General features: G+C 35.6%; 1 long non-coding RNA gene across 1 annotated transcript in view; it reads left to right on the forward strand.

Annotated features, from left to right (window-relative positions):
* The window catches only part of LOC106871500 (uncharacterized), a 17,303-nt gene that overhangs the window by 5,339 nt on the left and 2,043 nt on the right, over window positions 1-9,921 (forward strand). Inside the window, exon 2 of the long non-coding RNA XR_001409662.2 lies at window positions 8,335-8,413. This is a non-coding gene — a long non-coding RNA (uncharacterized LOC106871500). The remainder of the gene's footprint in view (window positions 1-8,334; window positions 8,414-9,921) is intronic.

Here is a 9,921-nt window from a genome sequence, read left to right on the forward strand (position 1 = left end):
TTCAGATTACATATAGTCCATCTGGACCAATGCAAGATTTGGATTGTCCGTGTTTAGCTGTTATTTCTAGCATATCAAGTGTGGGGTGGGGAGGGGGGTCAAAAATTTTTTTTAGGGGGAATCGCATGACCGTGACATATAGAACACATTATCGAAAACGAAAATCGCCAAAATTAAAAAATAAAAAAGTTACAGCCATTTTCCCTCAGTGTCTAATTCCAATGTCCACCTCTCATTCAAACTATATCCTTAAAAAAAGACACTGAGTGACGTTACAGGGAGGCAGTGGAAGTACACTATTGCTGGTGAGCGGGGTGATGGAATGTCTTTCATCATATGTTCCTTTGGTCTCTGCTAAACAACTGCGAAGTATCCTATAGTATTGTGCCCACTGTTACACGATTTTCTCTTTAGTTCTGACGTGGATTGTTTAAGAATTTCTTTTAAGATGTATGAACTTGTTTTCCTACATAACAAACCCATCTATATACTCACCATGTGATAAAGCTAACTGAGGGACAGAGAAATTAACTCAAGATAAGCACGTTGTTAACGAAAGTGAGTGACGAGAATCTATGAAGTGCCGATTGCATCTCCTCAGCCATGCCTGTATCTCAGTCTAGTTGAGGACCATACTGCGCACTCTAACTTGCAGTGATTACTTCATATGGAAGGTATAGTGTGACACTCTACATATATTACTCTCTTTCCCTTGTTCTATCTCTATACGTCCATAGATTCTGATGTGGGCCACAGCAGAAGCAAGCGAGGTGAACTCAAAGCCCAACAGTTGCTGTTTGTGTACATTTATTGTTAGATATGAACCCTGTGGTGGTTGAAGCATTCTGCAGTAAGAAGCTCTACTCGTCATATGCCCAGCTGGTCTTTTATTTTTAATATATTTTGTTTCGTTTTGTAGAAGTTGTTTTAATGCGTAGTTATATGGAGAATTCAGACATTCCTCCTCATCAGTAGTTTCACGACTATACAGTGAAAACTGTTTGATGACTATTGATTATCCCAACGTTGTTGAGGTTGGAATATAGAGGAATGCAGGTGTAAATCATAAATTCAAAATTGCGTGTGGTTAGACAGCTCAACAGGTTAGAAGACTTCATGCTTCAATGTCTGCTTTGGTATTCTATGACTGTGTGCCTTTCCTAATGCCAACCATTTTGTAGGAATATTCTCTAATGAAAAGTTTAGCTTTGTGGACTATCTCTAGTACTTAGGACACATCACTGGACATCACATCTTATGAGGTCAATAAAAAAAAAACTATGCTAAGGACTAAAATTCATATTATTGTGACTTTTTCTCTTTCTACATACAAGATTCTCTTGTGAGTTCCCTCTTCACTTTGTCTAAGCAACAGTGTTATTCATGAAAAATTTTATTTAGCTCTTCAGTTCTTATTCTAAAACCTTGTAATTAAACTTCATAGTATTTTGCTGTAACTTAGAATTCTGTTCACACATTGATGACGTTGGCACACTTAAGTTGAAATAGTAACCAGCAAAGAATTCTTTACACTTTTTAATTTTTTAAAGTCATCTATCTCTCTAATTCTGTCTGCCTCTCTCCTTTCTTTCACTCATACATGGCCTAGTTCATTGGTTCTCATTAGGTGGTGGTGAGGAATGAAAAGTAGGTGGGCAAATTGCTGTTTACTTAAATTGGATGGTCTTAAACTTTTTAAACTTGTTTAGCACCTTGGTGAAAAAAGAATTACATTAATGCAAACTCTATTTTGCCTTCTCATTAAAGGAGACAGAGTGGGAGGCAGGGTCTAAAACATTTTTTTTTTTGTAGATAATAGAGGTGAGAGTCTGGTATACTGTCAACAGTACTGCAGTGTGTGTATAGTTAGGTTACTTAATTCTCAAACTGCTTAATATACCCAGCAATAAATAGACATCACATTAATTTCATTTCACTTTGGTTTTCTCTTGCTGTAAGCAGCAGTAGCACTGTAAATTGGCAAGTGTTTGTTTTTCATTGCTTAGTTCAGCTACTGTTACATGTAGGAACTTATTAACCCCTTAGCATTCAAATTACTGTCAAATGTAATGCTTATTTATCTTTTGTCTTTTATTTGTTTCAATCATTAGACTGTGGCCATGAATTTTTTGTTAATTCATATTTTTTAAAATTAATCATGTATTATGTTACAAGCTTAGAGATTTTGAAGATTGTTTATTTTTAGAATGACATTGCATGGTAGGTATGAGATGCTGGATATGACTAGTTTGAACATAAAACAAGCAGACTATTTGGGCTGGATATGAACAGTTTAAATGCTAAAGGGCTAAAGAAAAGTATGTCTTTTAACAAATTGGCTTGAACACTGCATGAAGACAGTATCTTTAGTGGTACTATAACAACAGCACAGGTCATATATATATATATATATATATCATTTATATCCTTTCATTTTTACCATGAAGCATAAATTGGATTAGTCTCACTGCATCTCTATATATTACAGCCCTTCATTGTATGGCTCACACAACAGAAAACTTGGTCAACACTCTTATGTATGGCATCATTTTTACTGCTGGGTGCATTTATTATACCACCAGCATTAGAGAAGTTGATAGTGTTGGGTGTCAAGACTAATGTATCTTCACTCATTCAATATCTTTTTTTTTCTTTCTTGACATTTTTACAGCTTGATGCCCTTCTCCTCACCAATCACTTCACCATGTGTCATATAAATAAGTTCAACTCCTAGGTGAAATCTTATTGAGCAGGACTTATGACCATGTTATCTTTTTAGGAATACCTAGAAGTACAATATCTAACGTATCTTTTACTTTCTTTTTTTTTAGATAGAAGAGAGAGATTGAGGGAGATTTGACTCCTGTTTCTGGTAGGTTAAATGGTTATGTAGATGCTCTGTTAGCTCGTGCATATATATATATATATATATATATATATTCATTTAACTAAAATTTGCTAAGGTGGTGCCTTAGCATGGCTGTAGTCTAACGACTGAAACAAGTAAAAGACACACATACATAATAATTTAACTTTTGTTTTATGCTGTCATAGATTGGGTGAGCAGTAAACCAATGTTCTACACATCTCTGCCATTAACAACATATCACTCTGGCCTTGACATTGCATCTAGGGAGTGCTTCCAGCTGTTTAAAGTTTCCTATTGTTGCTGGTGGCCTTGTATTTATCTTAGACATCCTTACTATTATTCTTGGCATAGTCCTTGATAGAAACAGTACAGTGTCAGTTTGGTCCTTGACAGAAGTGTTTGCACTTTTGCCGTGTCCCTCTAAATTCAATTAACTTTGCCTGTGGTTCTTGTGGGGATCAATAAGCACGGGGCAGTTACACCCCTCACATACGAAGCAGATTTTCAATGATTGGATATATTTCTTTTTGTCAGCCTGCACCCGTTTCCAAGCAAGTTAATATTTCCCCATAGCCGGACATGTTTTCACAGAATATTAGAAATGAATGATACTGCGCTTGTGACAGACACTTGTTTACAGCTATCATGTGGTGTCAAGGCAAGAAGACACACACACACATTCATATATTTATATATATCATCATCATCATTTAACATCCATTGTCCATGCTGGCATGGGTTGAATGGTTTGACCAGACCTGGCAAGCTGCACCAGACTCCAGTCTGATTTGTTGTGGTTTCTCTGGCTAGATGTACTTCCTAATGCTAGCCACTTCAGAGTGTGCTGGGTGCTTTTATGTGGCACTGCATGGGCACTTGTACATGACCTTGTCACAATGCTTTTCACCACCAGAGGGACCAGTCTTAATACTTCTGCTGCAGAGACTGGTCCCTCTGGTGGTGAAAACCACTCATGGCAGACGCACAGTGGCCTCTTTCAGTTTCATTCTACCAAATCCACTGAAAAAGCTTTTGTTGACTTGAGTCTGTAGTAGGGGACTCTCGCCAAAGGTGTCATGCAGTGGGACTGAACTCAAAACCATGTGGTTGACAAGCAAACTTCTTAACCACTCAGCCAAGAGTCAGTTATTTATCAATGAATATTTCATATGTCAGGGATCTGAATATGTGTAGATTTTTTGTACCGTTTATTAATAAATGAGTGAAACTGTTGTAAATAAAATGTTTACTTGTAAATGAAACAATATTGTTTACAAATAACAGTTAATTAGAATAGTTAGTATATAGCACTAAAGTTATTGAGTAGTTGAATGATTTTTAAAATTATAATTTGTAAGCAGAAGTGAAATGTTAGAGTTTTCCTTAAAGCTAGTATGTTTCTTAGCCTTTGTTCTGTTCAGATTTCACTGTGCGCAACACTCCCTTGGAGAATATGGAACAGATAGTGAGTGAGGAATAGGGAAAAGTAATTTCTTAAACAACCTCTTATATCTTCTTTATAGGCAGCTTACTCATCATCATCATTTCACTTGCTGATTAATTCTTAAAATCAAACGTCATGATATAAGCTTGTGTATGCTAGAAATGTTAAGATAACCTATGTCAGAAATGTCAAGGTAATGTGAGAGCCAACGTAAGCACCTTAATCCATTAATACAGTGACTAAGTCTGCCTTGATGTGTATATATATATATATATATATATTATATAAATATCAGAATTCTGCAAACCACATGAATAATTTGTGTATATATTTCTTCTCTCCTGATTTTCTACCATTGTTTTAGAGACAAACTTTTCTTTTGGAGAGGATGCTGGACCATTCAAATTATTTTCTTCATTCAGGCCAGATACTGTAAACTAATGTGTGCCGAATTATGTCTTGTTCAGAGTTATAGAATTTGAACTCACAACTTTTGAGTCTGGCGTCTTAAGTTTCAAGCCATTGAAAGAGCCTCTACATCAGTCATGAGTAAACTGCAGCTTGTGAGACTTCCTGAATGGCATATGCCAATCAAAAATTTACCTTGAATTTTTTTTATTTATTATTTTTTTTTTTTTTATGCAGCTTGTCTGAAGTTGAAAATGGTTGCCCATGCCTGCTTTACATGATAGCTTGACATGCTAGAAATAGGTTAAATTTCTCTCAAATCACAATATTCTTCCATTTTACAAAATTGTGCATAGCTAAGGTACAATAAATATAAACTGTTGACTTGTCCTTGCTTATTTCTGAATTCATTTCTTCTCTCATGGTAATCCTACTGTTTAAATTGTGAAGTCAATCCTGTTAGTTTTCTTCTAAAATTGTGTTTCTGTCATCTGGTTGGTGTTTGTTCTTCCTGGTTAAAAGTACATAAAGTGCAACTTTGGCTAATTCAACTGGATTATCTTCCAGTTGTCAAGGTTGTAGAATTGTGATCTGGCTTAATTTAATAGGATTCTTTTACTTGCTAATTTGATCACTTAATATATTAGATTATGAGATTTCATACAGCTCAGTGGCAGATACCAATTGAATAGTCATTTTCATTATAGCTGAATTCATGTTTGGTCATGTGTTAAAGAAGTTGTGAGGTAGTAGGGAGGCAAAATGCATTGCTTTGTTATATTTGGCAAGAACCTGTGATTTGGGCTTATGAGGCTGTTTATTCTCCAGATCAACTTTGATTAAAGGATGTTCTGTGACCATCATGTCTTTGTTTTTCAGATATGGTGTATCTGGTATTACATTTTTTTTCTGGGACACAGTAAGGTGTATTTTAAAGGAGATTTACCTGCCATTGCTTGCACATCAAAAGGCATTGTAGAGTCTTCCTACTGTTAGTGAAGAAGTTGTTTTTAATGGTAGCTGGAGTAAAAATTAAGACAGATAACCACTGGAATGAGATCACTTGACATAAACTGGATTTGTGTACCAAGACCCATGTTGTCATAAAGTAGTGGATCAAATAATATTGATGACTAATGAGCAGGAAATGATGGTACTGTAAGGTAAAAGGTATTGCGATATGTGAGTCTATAATTTTAATTAGATTGTAGAGTAGCTCATTCCTTTACTGAACTCTTGCCAGGACTAACAATGGAATTGTGACACTTGATTTCACTGAATGTAGCTAATCGGTGATATGCTTAGAGAAGGTCTATTAAGCTTGAAAATAATATAGAAGTCATATGCTAACAAATACCTTACTGTTCTAACTGTGTTGTGTTTAGTGTTTCACATTCAGAAAATCTGTCTTTGGTTTTTTTTTTTGTCTCTTTATCATATACAGCAAGCTTACTTAGCTTTACCGTTCACTACTCATGGTTTTTTGTCCACTGTTGATGCATAACCACCACTGACATATGTTCTACTTAGTTCACCCTCTTCCAATTCCTTTACTCCTGCTCAGGCTCCATCACTGTTCCCTACCACTTACATCTATATCAAACACCTTAATCTCTGTTCTATATTTAAGAGATGAGGAATTATGTACATTATTTACATTTGATGGATATTTGTCCTCATCTTGTTTGTTGTTAACACAACATTTTGGCTGATATACCCTCCAGCTTTCATCAGGTGTCTTGGGGAAATTTTGAACCTGGGTTCTCATTCTTAAGGTATTTTTCGATGTTATTATTATTATTATTCAGGTCACTGACTGGAATCGAACTCAGAATCTTGGGGTTAGTAACCCGTGCTCTTAACCCCAAGATTCCGAGTTCAATTCCAGGCAATGACCTGAATAATAATAATAATAACATCGAAAAATACCTTAGGAATGAGAACCCAGGTTCGAAATTTCCCCAAGACACCTGATGAAGGCTGGAGGGTATATCAGCTGAAACGTTGTGTTAACAACAAACAAGATGAGGACAAATATCCGTCAAATGTAAAAAATGTACCTTGATCTCTTTATAAAAATCCAAGAGTTAAAAGAAGCCGTTTATTTTGGTTGTGATGAGGAATGAAACAGTCTGTATGACATAGTGAAAGACAAACACGGAATATTCACTGTTAATTGAGATTGCCCTTTTAAATAATTCAAATGATTTGCATAATAATAAAACTTTTAGACACAGATAAACAATATAGCAATTTCTGATTACAGCTAACCAGTTACATCTTATATTTCTATACTAACTCTTCAAGCTTTGTTGTTGACTGAATAATTGTAAGACAAAAATTGGAATGTGTATGGAATGGCAATACCAGTTGTTTTAACTGAAACGAAATGCTTCAATCAGTGTTTTAGATATTTGGTGTTATAATTGTATTGAATGTGGAATGATGAACTGATATGATCCAAAGTGACCAAGAACAGCAGTACTATACGTCTCTAGATTAAAGCTCAACTTGTATCTGGTAAAATCAGTGTCTGGGTAGTTTTAATGTTACTTTGAACTATTTCATGTATATATATTTAAAATATATATATCAAGTCATTAAGAATGAAATGTCCAATTTTCTTATGTACCAAGTTTGACAGTTGTTTGAAGAGTTACATCATCACTTTTTGATGTCTGATTATATTGTGAGTTTTCTTTTGTAAATCAATTTTTGTGAACCCATGGAGAGATAAAAAATTTGTGTTGTTAATGAATATGGTTCCACCGTGGAACCAGTGCATCCCAGACAGCTCGAAACATCAATGAGGTAAAATCAGCCCCGTGGTAGACTTGAGACCAAGGTGGATAATGAGCTGGAAACTGTAGTGGAAGCAGATACATCTCAAACTGACATGTGAGCAGTAAGGTTTGATGTTTCATTTTCAACTGTATTGGACCATCTTAAACAAATCAGCAAGGCAAAGAAGCTGGACAAATGAGTACCACACAAACTGAACGAGCATCAAATGACACGTCATCTTGAAACTTTCTGTTCTTTGCCGTCATGGCATAAAAGCAAACCATTTTTGCATCGTATTGTTGTGTGTGATGAAAAATGGATTCTTTTCAACAATAGCAAGTGCATGGTGGTTGGATAGAGATGATGTGCCAAAACACATCAAAAAAATATTCACCATCATGTTTTCCAGGCATTAGACAACATTTTGCAAGGAGAAAACTTCAAATCTGAAGGTGGAAAAACAGCCTTTCGTGATTTCATCACCTCTTGCTCTCCAGAATTCTTCGCTGTCGGCATAAGCTACTGATAAAATGGTAAAATTGTGTTGATAATTTAGGTGCATACTTTGACTAACTGCATTGCTTTTTGCTGAGATGAAGTAAAATAAACTTTCAGTTTAAAATCAGACATTTTATTCTTAATGACCTGATATAACTGTTGTCCTTCAAATAAAGCTGTGACTTCTTAAACTTACTTTCTGCACCCATCAAAGTTGCTGAAATAAAGGAAAACTGAAATATAAAATGAACATTGAGGAATTAATTCATTAAAATTGCTTTATTTTTAATGTTATTTATCTAATATTTCTTTCACTTTTTTTTTTTTTTAGATTTCAGACACATATCTGCTGCAAACACAGACACCCAATGTTGATTCCTTAAGATCGTTTTTATTGTGAACTAATCCAGGTATCTATTGATTTCATTAAACATTCTTTTGAATATGTGAATGGTTTGAGTGCATTAGCTAGTAGTGTCTGATACAAGAGAAATAGCCTTGATCAAGCAGAACCTACAATCAAAACAATTCAGCCATGACTGTCATGACCTTTCTCTTATGACATTATATCTAATATTACACTATTTCATGTCTTTTTTTTTTTTTTCCTTCAAAGACAATAAACCACTGTTTCCAGCAGGTAGAATCAGGCTCGCTTATTGGTTTGTTATGCCTAAGAAACAGTTATTGGTATCTTCTATTATGTCGTAATATCATTTGTTACTTTGAAGCTTCTATCTGCTGTATAATATAACAGTAATATTAACTTGGAAATATTTTGATGGAATACTAGTTTTTCTTGATCCTAAGCTCATGGCCTATTTAGTATAATCTGGTGGTGTGCAGTGGCAACAGGAGATAGTGATTACATAGGAGAATTTGATATACATTTTCTCTAGTTCGGTAATCTGTAAAGAAGTTTTGTGTTTCTATTAAAGTTCATCACTGACCTGTTGATATATATCTGAGAAACTAGTATTTTTTTCTTTCTAATTTTGATTTTGAATCCTAGACACATGTATGGTCATGCAGATAAAGATTTCACTTCATAACTGCATGATTTTGGGTTCCATCCCAGTGTGTGAAACTATGAGCATGTGTTTTCTACTATAAGCCTCAGATTGGCTAATGTCTTTTGGATGAAATTGGTAAATGGAAACTACACACACACACACACACACACACACACACAGTGTCCCAAAATTAAGGAAATCAACTTTTTCTAATTTTACCAAAGCAAAATATTGTTATAATTTCGGGTCTGAGTGTTGCAGTGCAATAGTAAACACAATCAGGACACTGCCACATTTATTCGATATGAGCACCTCTGTTTCAAATCACAGCCTTAAGTCTAGGTGTGAATGCTTCACATGTGGCACGTAGCTGTTCTTGCTGAATCGAAGCCCATTCCTGGCGCAGTTTTGCCTTTAGAGCATTGAGCTAAGCATGAGGAGTGCTTGAGACCCACATCTCCAAAATGGACCAAACAGAAAAATCCACTGGGTTAAGATGGGGGTTTCTTGAGGGCCATACATCCTTACCTATGAATGACAATGTTTTTCTGAATTCAGTGTTGTACCTGTTTGGAGCTGTGGGGATGGTGTCAAGTCCTGCCAGACACTCCAAGGTATATCTTGAAAGGGCTCATTCGCCCATGGAAACAGTTCAACTTCCAGAATGTTGCTAAAGTATCACTGGGTGTTAATTTTAACACCCGAGGGCACAAAAACAAGAGGAGACCTTCGAATGGCTGTCACTGGAGGTGAATGTAATGTGTGATGAACAAGGGTGGAGGTGCAGTTGAGGGAAATAAGTGTGGAGATGGGTAAGGTGAGATATATAGTAGTGTTTCAGGAAGGAGAATAGATCAGAACATTGCTGAGTGATGTGCAAAGTGTTGGAGTAGTGGGGGGGGGGG

The sequence above is a fragment of the Octopus bimaculoides genome, chromosome 2 (genome assembly GCF_001194135.2).
Source record: "Octopus bimaculoides isolate UCB-OBI-ISO-001 chromosome 2, ASM119413v2, whole genome shotgun sequence".
In the NCBI taxonomy this organism is placed as follows: domain Eukaryota; kingdom Metazoa; phylum Mollusca; class Cephalopoda; order Octopoda; family Octopodidae; genus Octopus; species Octopus bimaculoides.